Source organism: Girardinichthys multiradiatus, chromosome 15 (genome assembly GCF_021462225.1).
Source record: "Girardinichthys multiradiatus isolate DD_20200921_A chromosome 15, DD_fGirMul_XY1, whole genome shotgun sequence".
In the NCBI taxonomy this organism is placed as follows: Eukaryota; Metazoa; Chordata; class Actinopteri; order Cyprinodontiformes; family Goodeidae; genus Girardinichthys; species Girardinichthys multiradiatus.
Window position 1 is genome coordinate 7,656,500 of NC_061808.1, and position 12,675 is coordinate 7,669,174.

Genomic DNA, 12,675 nt, shown 5'->3' on the forward strand with positions numbered 1-12,675 from the left:
CTTTGTAAGAACCTAATGCTAATTTTCTGAAGAATTTAATTTGTCTATTATTGGAAAGGAGTCTAAATACATCCAGTTAATCAGTAACATGTGGTATTAGTTATAATCTTCCCCTCTAAAGCCAGGCAGATGATCAAGATTCAACAAGATTTCCAATGAGTAGACAAAAACACACTAAATAATTAATGTTAACATGCTAATTAGCATTGATTTTGGCATTCTGTTGAATGAGGCTCATTCATAATGATCAAAATTCATAATGATTACTGCTGGCTATAATAACTTCATTATAATAAACATATTTGTGTGGTTTGTCTATCTCACTGGCTAATATCTTAATCATTTTAATGCTATATTTTCAAATTGTTTGTTCTAGGAACATCTCACTGGGATGGTTGATGTTTTTAAATATTTCTGTTTTATCTTAACAGTGTTGCTATGTAATTGTTTTAGCTCATAATGATAAAAAAAAAAAAAGCAGAAATGTGATTGTCTGCTTGTTCTGGATTCTTGATCTTGTTATAAAGTGCCAAACAAAAACCTCACAACATCATTAAAAACCTCCAGCATTGAACTTCAAAACCACATTTTAAGATAAACCTCAAGTTTCACATTTAGCCTCCAACAACCTGATGGGATCAACAAACTAAGAGGTTCCTCAACAAGCATCTCTCTGTGTGTATTCTGCATGGATGGCTGCTTGCAATGTGTTTGATAGCAGCACACAATAGCCTCCCAGTTATACAAAATCAACACAAAGGAGGAGAACAGAAAGAGAGCGGAGGAAAGGGGCACGGAAGGGGAAGAAAGACAAAACAATCACTAGAGAAAGTTTCCAGAGCTAGAAATTTGTACTCCAGTCTATAGGAGGTAAAATATTCATTTCTTTATTCATCTTTTCTGGTAGTCATGTGATTTACACATATAATTCATATATTAGAATCAGGTCAGACTCCAATAATCCCTTCAATAGATTGGAGACAAAGGAGGACAGTTGAGGGCAAAAAGGATGTAATTTACTGATTACTAAAGAAAGTAGACGATGTTGCCTGGGGTTGTTGGGGTAAACATGAAGTTGGAGAGGCGTGCAGTATGGAGAGAAGAGCCCTCAGGGCCAGAGATCCTGAATAAAAGGCTGGTTTCCTTGGAGAAGTGAATTTGAAGGCTTTCAGAAGGAAAATAGGCAACCAGCACACACACAAACACGCCCATATTGAAATCCCTCCAAATAATACAATAGTAACAATGATTTGCAACATAAACTCGAGGATTTCTAACAATTTGTTTCTCCACAGCAAATAATGCACTATCAGAGATGTTTTCCAGGTTTTGCGTGGGAGAAGACAAACGATGCAGCATTCCCCTATGAAGAGCTTCTCTGTCATTCTCAAGTTAAATCTCTAAGACCACAAAGATAATGTAAAAATTTAGTTAATCTCATAAAGAAGCAAGTTGGCTTATCTAGTAGTGGCAGGCAGTGATCTCCAAGTCGGGGCTCCACGAACAGCTTGACCTGAGAAACGTGGAACGTGGGGTGAATCCTCATGGAATTGGGTAATCTCAGCTGTACAGCGACAGGGTTGATGATCTTGGAAATTGGGAAAGGTCCAACAAATCGGGGTGATAATTTCCGGGACTCTACCCTTAATGGTAGGTTCTTGGCAGAGAGCCAAACTTTCTGCCCCACCTGGTACTTAGGGGCTGGGGTCTGTCTCCGGTTGGCCGTTCTTGACTGAACCAGTGACATTCTGATCATCGACCTCCTGGCCTTTCTCCATATTCTTTGTGTTGGGACCACAGCCATGGGTTTCAACACTAAAACTCCGGTACATACTTTCCTGGAACTTTTCAAAATAAAGTGCATTAACCTTCTTCCAGCACAGCCAGGAAAGGGGGTAACTGCGGACTTCCTGTGGCGCCATTACCCAAATAAAAGCCCCCACCTTTCCACAAGTCTTTCTCTTTCCACACGGCCTCCGAGGAGGACGGTTCAGGAGAGTCCCAGCGCGCGAATGTCTTTTGCTGGCAAAAAGACATAAATTCAACTGGATCCAAGGAAGCCATACGATCACCGATCATAAGCAAAATTAAGTAGAATGAAATACTGTCTGTGTATCCGGTATTTTCATTCATAAACGGGGAAATTAAGGTGTAAGAGTTGCTTACATTTTCTCTTCGAGGCCCCACAGAAGCAAAACTGTTCCGAGAGAAGCCCCGAAGACGGCAGAGACCGCAGCGGACAACGTTTGTTCTTCATCCACAGCTGGAGGTTAGCGGGAAGCTAACCTTTGTTCACAGAACGAACGCACCTTCTGATCGGAAGGAACTGAGGAAGTTAGCGGGAAGCTAACCCTATCATTCACAGCCGCCCAGCCCTCCGGAGCTAACCCTATTGCAGAGCAAACTCAGAGGTTAGCTGAAAACCAACCGCTTGTTGACTGTGGACGTTTATTCGAACTTCATCGCCCTTGGACAACGTTTACTCACCATGGTCAGAGGTTGGGGTTTGGGCAGATTTACAGATTAACAGTTAGGATGAAATAATCTGAACCTTTTCATTCTATGAAGTTTGTTTTGTGGAACCTGGCGATCTTTAACGCTAGTAGGCTAGCTACGGCACGCGCCGGTTCCGTGTTCTTTGTATGTTTTAAAGCTAAGATAAACTTTATTTAAAGGGTGGTTTTAACCAGAACATTGCTCATAACACGCTGTCCGCGCTTATGCATTTTATTTAACCCTGGTATTTTAAAGGTATGTGTTGATTCTGGTGCTAAACTATCTTCTAGCTTAACACTTTAGCTAGATTCTTTGTTAGCCAACGGCCAGCCGGTAAGAACACGTGTGCTAGCATTAAGGCTAGTCAACAGAAAGGTTGTTAGTTTTCAAGCTAGTGAATAATAGTCCCTGAACATCATTTGCTAGAGTTGATAACTAAGTAAACACCATTAAGCCCCATTTCTCCAGAAAGATTTGGCTCTTTTCCAAAATACTCAATAATATTTCTTCAAATATTATTTTAATAAATAAAGGCAGTTAATTAGACACCGTTGAGAATTAGTCATCCAGGAGGTTGGTTTTATTCAGCAGGTCATTATTTAAAACATTATTTTATTAAAATAATATTTAATCTGATCTTGCATTGTGAAGGGTTGTCTAAAAGTTGCTGATTATTTTCTAAGTTAGTTCCAAAACTAACTTAACTTCATTTCCAGATTCTTCAAGATAATCCGTGGTTCTCAAACATAAACATTGCATGGTAATGTTGCATCACTCTTTTTGGTCATGATTTCTAATCATCTTTAATCAACTTGTTTATATTGTACATAGCCCATTAGTCTTCGTTATTCTTTAATTCTGCTTGGTAGTTTAGTTGGATTGTTATAGCATAGTAAAGAGTTTGTTGATTGAAATATGTTTGATTTTGAGTTGACTTATTTTTGTTAATAAATTCTTGTATTTTAAGAAATTGTGTGAATTCATTCCGTATATGTGCAGAGTTTATGCTGTTCAATAATGCCAGAGCTCGTCTCACACCTTTCTATTCTGTCCTAATACCATCGCCTTAATGGGGCTGGTATTCATAGGACAATCCTTAACAGACCGTAATATTATTTGGTAAAATATTAAAATATTAATATTAAATATTAAATAATATTCTCAGATTCATATTTTTAGGGCAGCCTCTTGGGCGGACGGAACATTAGCCTCTCTTTCCTGAACCGAAAACATGGGTGGCTGGAAACCAAACACAACATGGAAAGGGGACAAACCAGTGGCACTTGATTGCATAGAGTTCATGGCGTATTCAACCCAGGGCAAATTTTGTGACCACTTGGTCGGGTCTGACTCACATAAGATGCGAAGTTTGGTTTCTACTTCTTGGTTTGCCCTCTCAGTTTGACCATCAGACTGAGGATGAAAACCTGAAGAGAGACTGATGGAAATTCCCAACAAAGAACAGAACTCCTTCCAAAAACGTGACACAAATTGGGGTCCTCTTTCAGAAACAATGTCAATAGGAATTCCATGTAGCCTGAAAACGTCTTTGGTCAGTATCTCACCCATCTCCTTTGCAGACGGGAGCTTCTCCAGGGGCACCAGATGAACCATCTTAGAAAATCTGTCAATTATGGTCAGTAGAACAGAGTGACCATTTGACACCGGTAAACCTGTTACAAAGTCCATAGCAATGTGTGACCATGGGCGAGGGGGAATGGGCAATGGGTACAACAACCCCGCAGGGGGGCGACGTGAAGACTTGGCCTGGCAACATTGAGTGCATGCAGAAACAAAGTCTTTGACATCCTTAACCAGCGATGGCCACCAAAACTGAGTTTGAACTGTCTGAATCGTTCTGCTGATTCCAGGATGACAAACGAGACGAGAGCAATGGCAAGACTCCAGTACCTTTGGCACAAGGCGTTCAGGAACAAAACAGCGGTCCGGTGTGCATGATGGTGGGATAGGCAGATCCCTAATGGCCTCCTGGACCTCCCTTTCCACCTCAACTTAGGACACAGACAACCTGACGGGTTCAGGAAGGATAAACTCCTCTTCACCCGCAGACTGAGATTCTGCGGGCTCTTGAATATAGGGCGTCAGGTTTGCCATTTTTACTCCCTGGCCTGTAAGACAGGGAGAAATTAAAACGACCAAAAAACAGAGCCCACCTTGCCTGCCTGGGGTTCAGCCTTTTTGCTGATTTCAGGTACTCCAAGTTCCTATGGTCAGTCCACACCGTAAATGGCTCCTTAGTCCCCTCCAGCCAATGTCTCCACTCTGTCAATGCCAACTTGACAGCCAATAACTCTCTGTCTCCCACGTCGTAATTCCGCTCAGCCTGTGACAGAGTCCTTGAAAAGAAGGCACATGGGTGAACACGATCATCCTAACCTCTTTGGCTTAATACAGCTCCGACCCCAGTGCTTGAGGCATCCACCTCCACTATAAACTGTCTCTCTGGGTCAGGAGACCATAACACTGGAGCTGACGTGAAGAGTTCCTTTAACCTATTGAAAGCCTTCTCTGCAACCTTATTCCAAACAAATTTCACCTTGGAAGAGGTAAGAGCGTTTAGGGGAGTAGCAACCAGGCTGTAATTTCTAATAAACCTCCTATAGAAGTTTGCGAAGCCCAGAAATCTTTGAAGCTGCTTGCGATCAGTTGGAACAGGCCATTCCAATATGGCCTTTACTTTGGAGGGGTCGACAAGCACTTGATCTGAGGAAATGATGAAGCCCAAAAAGGAAGTAGTAGTTATGTGAAACTCACATTTTTCTGCCTTGACGAACAACTGGTTTTGGAGAAGATGCAGGAGAACAGCTCTGACATGTTTTCTGTGGGTTTCCAGATCTTGAGAATAAATCAGTATGTCATCAAGATAAACAAATACGAATTGACCCACCATGTCTCTTAGAACGTCATTGACCAATGACTGAAAAACTGCAGGAGCGTTAGTAAGTCCAAATGGCATGACCTTGTATTCATAATGGCCCGTAGGCGCGTTGAAAGCCGTTTTCCACTCATCTCCTTCTCTGATTCGGACCAGATGATATGCATTCCTTAGATCCTGCTTAGAAAATATCTTGGCTCCCTGGATCTGATCAAAAGCTGTGTTCATGAGTGGTAAGGGATATCTATTTTTAACTGTTATCTCATTAAGGCCTCTATAATCAATGCATGGTCTCAACAAACCATCCCTCTTCCCAACAAAAAAGAAACTAGCACCTGCAGGAGAGGAAGTAGGTTGAATGTGCCCTGCCTTTAATGCCTCATCAACATAATTCTTCATGGCCTTGTGCTCTGGACCAGACAATGAATAGGTTCTGCCTTTAGGGGGTGATGTGCCAGGAAACAAATCAATAGCACAATCATATGGTCTGTGGGGTGGCAGAGCTGTGGCCTTGATTTTATTAAGTGCTTCCTTTAAATCATGGTATTCTTGCGGTACCTTGGATAAATCCGGGTAGGTCTCCTCAACCTCATTCTCCACACTGACCTCCATAGCAGCAGACAAAAGACAGTCAGTGGAACATGACTCAGACCAACCCAGAACTTCTTTTTTCTTCCAGTCGATGTGAGGGTTGTGTTTCTGCAACCAGGAGGCCCCTAGGACTACAGGAAGTTCAGGTGAATTAATGATCATGAAAGTTACTTTTTCTTGATGATTACCTCCAACTGTTAAGGTAATCTCCTCCGTCCTGAGATGTGAATTGTTCATGCTGTGACCATCCAATGCTAGCACGTTTCGTGTGTCAGCTGACGGAATAAGTTTTATGCCGTTCTTATTTGCGAATGTTTCGTCCATGAATTCAGTGTCTGCTCCTGAATCAATAAACACGGACCCCTGGAGAGACAAAGAAGAGGTTTGAAAACGAGCAGGAAACAAGAAGGAGGAGGCAGATAGTTTACTTCGGCTCAGTAGAGACCTTCCTTCCTCTGCTGAGCCTGTCCTTTTAGTGGACACCTGAGTGCTAAATGTCCCTTCTCTCCACAATAAAAACAGAGCTTGAATCTTCTCCGACGATCTTTCTCCTCAGGGGTAATCTTGGTTCTGCCCAATTGCATGGGCTCACAATTATCATTTTCCTCAGTGAGAGGTGACCGACTCCTTCTGTCATACCGGTGTGCAGAAACCTGAGTTAATGAGGAGCGACCCTTCTCATGTCGCTTCTCCTTCCTTCTCTCTGCCAGCCGAATATCAATGCGAGCAGCCAGGTCCTCGAGTTGTTTCAGGGAAGAGGGGTAGTCACGGGTCGCTAGCTCTTCCTTGATGTCTTCGTTTAATCCTTTCATGAATGCATCCATTTGTGCTGCCTCATTCCAACGGCTCTCTGCGGCCAACAAATGAAAGTCAATTATATAGGTCGAGACAGGCTGATCACCCTGTTTGAGGGACAGTAAGCCTCTTGCAGCTTCATGACTTGGAATAACAGGGTCAAAAACTCGAATGAGTTCCTTGGAAAAAGTTTCATAGAAGATACAAGATGCAGACCTGTTTTGCCATTCAGCAGTTCCCCACTGCTTCGCCTTTCCTGCCAGCAGAGATATAACAAAAGCCACCTTGGAACGTTCAGTGGGAAAGGATGACGGCTGAAGCTCAAAATGAATTTCACACTGAGTTAGGAAAGCTCGACACTGGTCTGGGTCTCCCCTGAACATCTCAGGCGGAGATAGGCGTGGCTCCCTTACCTCTACTGTTGTCCGTGTCACTTGGGCGTGGTTTCTTTGGGACGGTGGCAGCTCGGAGACAAGATTGCCAGAACGTAATGTGGAAATTATTTCCTCCAAGCCGGAACCCAACTAGGAAAGGGTCTCATCAACGTGGGTGCACCACTGTTGTGCTGGCGATGGGTCCATTTTTGGCCAGATTTTTCTATTACGAATCAGAAAAAGGCGGACCCAAGATTCAGCCAGACACAGTACTGAAAATTTAAAAGGTTTATTCAGCCACAGGAAAACATCACTCAGGTAAAACTCCACACAGCTTCCAGGAATCACTGGGGCAGAAAGAGGGATTAGTGACTTGTAGTTTCTCCAGATATTGCAGGGATCAGATAAAGTCACTAACCTGCTTTTGTTTTGAGTAGAACTTGAAACCCAGAGGGGAAACCTCAGTGGGTGGCAGGCAGTGATCTCCAAGTCGGGGCTCCACGAACAGCTTGACCTGAGAAACGTGGAACGTGGGGTGAATCCTCATGGAATTGGGTAATCTCAGCTGTACAGCGACAGGGTTGATGATCTTGGAAATTGGGAAAGGTCCAACAAATCGGGGTGATAATTTCCAGGACTCTACCCTTAATGGTAGGTTCTTGGCAGAGAGCCAAACTTTCTGCCCCACCTGGTACTTAGGGGCAGGGGTCCGTCCGTCTCCGGTTGGCCGTTCTTGACTGAACCAGTGACATTCTGATCATCGACCTCCTGGCCTTTCTCCATATTCTTTGGCACCTTAGGGCAGCCTCTTGGGCGGATGGAACATTAGCCTCTCTCTCCTGAACCGAAAACATGGGTGGCTGGAAACCAAACACAACATGGAAAGGGGACAAACCAGTGGCACTTGATTGCATAGAGTTCATGGCGTATTCAACCCAGGGCAAATTTTGTGACCACTTGGTCGGGTCTGACTCACATAAGATGCGAAGTTTGGTTTCTACTTCTTGGTTTGCCCTCTCAGTTTGACCATCAGACTGAGGATGAAAATCTGAAGAGAGACTGATGGAAATTCCCAACAAAGAACAGAACTCCTTCCAAAAACGTGACACAAATTGGGGTCCTCTTTCAGAAACAATGTCAATAGGAATTCCATGTAGCCTGAAAACGTCTTTGGTCAGTATCTCACCCATCTCCTTTGCAGACGGGAGCTTCTCCAGGGGCACCAGTCGGGGGTCAATGATTGGAGTCAGGGGCTCCACGAACAGCTTGACCTGAGAAACGTGGAACGTGGGGTGAATCCTCATGGAATTGGGTAATCTCAGCCGTACAGCGACAGGGTTGATGATCTTGGAAATTGGGAAAGGTCCAACAAACAGGGTAGAGCAGACGTGCCAGAATCCTAACAGTTACTGAGTCAAGAAGGCTCAAAGTTAGTTGTTTTCAGTATCAGTGAGGTGTTTAAAAATGAAGTCAGAGGAAGCACAAAAGTATGAGAAGGAATTTAAAGGAAACAATTTTTCTACAAATGCATTTTAGCCATCAAGGATGCTGCAACAGAGAGCTGGTCATTTCGTTCCTTCGCCATTCTGTAATTTTGCAGTTCCAACATATTTATGTGCAAAAAAAGAACTGTCTGTACCTGCCTTAGAGGACATTTCCTCAAAATAGATCAAAATTACCTGGAAATTATGTACTTTGATACCAAGACTAAATTTATTACAGCAAAGTTGCACTGTTTTATTCTTTTCAGTTTTCTACATCTGTCACGGAACAGGCTGGATTTAAAAATGTTGGAAGCCCTTTGAATATCTCTGAATTAGAGTAAGCGTCTGTATTCTCTTACGGTGGTGGTTCTCAAAGTTGGGGTAAGGACCCCATTTGGGGTCACGGATCACTGTGGGGTCTCAGGAGCCATTTATTTGTAAATGGTAAATGGACTGAACTTATATAGCGTTTTCCAGTCATGCAGACCACTCAAAGCGCTTTACACTAGAGCTGCATTTACCCAATTGCACTCACTAACGCTCACACATTCACACACCAATACGCAGATCGGTAGGCAATTTGAGGTTAAGTGCCTTGCCCAGGGGCACGTTGACATATGGCAGGAGGAAGCTGGAATTGAACCCACAACCTTCTGATTCCAAGACAACTACTCTTCCTACAGAGCCACAGTCACCTCATTTATTTGTAAGGGAACTTAAAAATGTACAAATAGTAAAAACAGAATATTGGCTGTTTGTAATGTTTGTGTTGTCATTATACCTATTTGATTAACTCAGTAGTAATGCTACTGAGTTAATCGACAGATAATTAAGGTAAAGTTTTTTCCAGTTATTTAGGCTTACAGGTTTGGCAACAGATTTAAAGAAAACACAGTCATTGTGGTTTTAGCAATACTTACCATGCTAACTGTGCTAATATTTAATATAACATGCTAAAGACAGTTTAAAGTGCCAACTAAATTAGTAAAACCGTTTTATATTTAAGGCTCTCTGACACAAAGAGTAAGACTGTCGCTTCTGCCCCAAATATAAAGAATTAATGTTCGACGAAAAATACTTTTTAATGCTGTAAATCGGAAACAAATCGGAGTCGACAGGTCAAAGCTTTTAAAAAAACAGGAACAGGAAATCAGCCCAAAATGTCTGGCTGGTGCATCTCTGGTAATAAGACATAGAAATACCATAGAAGCTGGGATGGTTTAACATGAGGCATACAAATAACAGGCAGTCACTGATCTGTATTACATGAACTGCATTGTCTGCAAGACTCAATTTAAATTAAAATCAAGCAAAGAGAACTTGGTCAAATTCTAGATACAAGGAGGGTTAGCTTTGTATGTAATGATATGACAACAGACCTGGTAGTATGTTCTGTTCATGATAAATTGACTATATTTATAATTTATAGCGTTTTTATAGTCATACAACCAGGTCAGAGTGCTTTACAATAGTCACATTCATCCATTCGTACTGACACACACATTTATACACTGTCATACAAAATGGTAATCAACTGGGGGTTATGTGTCTTGCCCAGGGGCACATCAACATGTGGCAGGAGTAAGCTGAATTCAAACCCACAACCTTCCGATTGCAAGACTACTATTCTAACCACGGAAGCCAGCACATAGCATTGCAAGCTGAGCAAGAGATTGCAAAACAGATAACTGGATTCTTTAGGGACATGGCAGCATCATTCCATAATCATGGGGAGAATACGCTACGGTCTGCAGTGTTTCATTTTCAGAAAGGTGGTTTTCAAATTTATCCCGAAACATCTCGGTTTACAAGCAAAAGTAAAGACTTGCTATGTTTTTATCTATTATTACCTAACAATTATCTATTTGGAACATTTATTTTTGAAACACATTATCTGTTCCACTCTTTAGTTAGCTATTACTGCTAACAAAAGAAGCATACAGTGTTGTACTTCGTGCAGGGTTGGGGCTCTCTGATCACTGCCTGCTTCATCTCATACCAACGTATAGGCAAAAACTGAAAACCTCTAAGCTGTGGTTTGGACTGTTAAGAAGTGGACTGATGAGATTTGACTGTTTTGCTCATCCACAAAACAGTACAGGTCCAAACTGCAACAATTAGATCTGCAGAGAGGATCATCGGGACTGACCTTCCCTCCATCCAGGACTAGCGTCAGGAAAAGGACAGCTAACATCTCTGCAGACCTCACACACCCCAGACACAAACTGTTTAGGCTTTGAACTTCGGTTTGGCGCTACAGAGCACTTATGGCAAAAACCATCCACCACACATTTTTCCCAGGCTGCTTCACTCATGCACACAACGAGCATCTCAGCCAGAATAGACAGCTACTCTGCTGGAAACAAATAAACATATTTGTACTATCACAACCTGCCTTCCTTGTTCTTATATAAAGAAACACACCTTTACACACGGTTCGTTCTCCTTATTTATTTAGGTGTTTTTACACATTGTGGTTATTGTTGGGATTGACGTTGATATACGATGTGAGAGATGGAAACCGAATTCAATTCAAATTCCTTGTTTGTGCACACAAACTTAGCCAATAACGTTGATTCTGATTCTAACTTGATGTAAAGATGCACCTTGGATATTGTATTACAGTCCCAAATTCACTTCTTGAAAATGGATCTTTGACAAACATTTAAACTATATTACTTCAATATTAGAGATGATCTTACACAAATTAGCAAAGGCTGTTTTGTTGGAAGAAGCAGGCCAGCCCAGAGTCGACTGCTTTATGAGGGTCTGATAACAGCCAGAGTGGGACTTCATTTGTTTTGTTATCTGCAGAAGACTCACTGTGTCTCTAACAATGTAATCTACAATGATAATCAGACACACACCTTAGATTTCATCAGTGTATGAGAACAATCTGTTGTGTGTGTGTTTGCTTTCTGCTGCATCATAGCTGTCATAACAGGCAGAAACACAAACAGAGAGCCACACACAGGCAGTATTTCTCACGCATGCTGGGACCAGCTACTTCAGCACACACACGTACATTCATGGACAAATGCCTCACATACACATAAATGCACAGACTGAGTTCAGTAGGAGATAATTATCTTAAATCCACGCAGTAAGACACACCCTGTCTATACTGCTTTCTGCATGCAGTTTTTTAATGAGGTGCTAATTAATAATGGATGAGGAGCAGAGTCACCATATTACGTCATCACAATGTCACACACCGCTGCACACCAACATCAAACCAAACACACACATCTGAGCTTCCAACAAAAGTCTGCTTAAAGCAATAATAGGTAGAATCATAACATTTTAATCAACTGTCTACTGAGATAGTATTCGTTTCCACAAAGCGAACATCAAATATAAATTTTTTAATTTATACCGTTATTACAATTCTGTTCTCGTCCAAAACAATTTAGATGGTGGAGACAGGAAAAACCAACAAAAACAGATCTAAACACTGTTGTTAAAAGGTTTCATGTTCAGTGAGGGCTTGAATTTGACACATATATCTGCTGACATCCTCAGATGTCTGTTTCTGAGGCTGTGTAGGCTACATGAGGGGCATCTGTGGGTGTGTGTTTGTGTCTTGGCTGTAAGTGAGAAGAAACGAGTAGACAGCTGCTGACTCTGGCTTGATCTGGATGGTAATCGCCATGGGGTTGGAAGGTGTGCTATGTGCACAGTGCACTCATGCGTGACAGTCAACAAAAATGTGTGTGAGCCCCATAATCTGTTTAAATATGTGTGTGAACAGAGCAGCAACTTAAAAAGCCTGAACTAACGTGCATCTGCAAAACTGCAGCCTCTAGATGTTAAAAATAGACATCAAAATGAGAAACAGTACTTCTTTTACACGCAAAAAGTGGTTAGTAAAATATGTCTGATAGCGGGGGTTTATTAATGTATGACCAATTAGTGAATCATATGCAGATAATGTTTTAATAACAGCAACAGCAGAAACATCCAGGGTTTCACCCTGAACATCAGAGACCTACAAGAACCAACATTTTTTGCACATTTTTTCAAGGTTGGACAAGTATCC

The 12,675-nt window shown here is 42.0% G+C and overlaps 1 protein-coding gene across 4 annotated transcripts in view; it reads right to left on the minus strand.

Moving 5' to 3' along the window:
• LOC124882565 (dihydropyrimidinase-related protein 5-like) overlaps nucleotides 1–12,675 on the minus strand; it is a 40,747-nt gene that overhangs the window by 24,538 nt on the left and 3,534 nt on the right. The window lies entirely within an intron of this gene.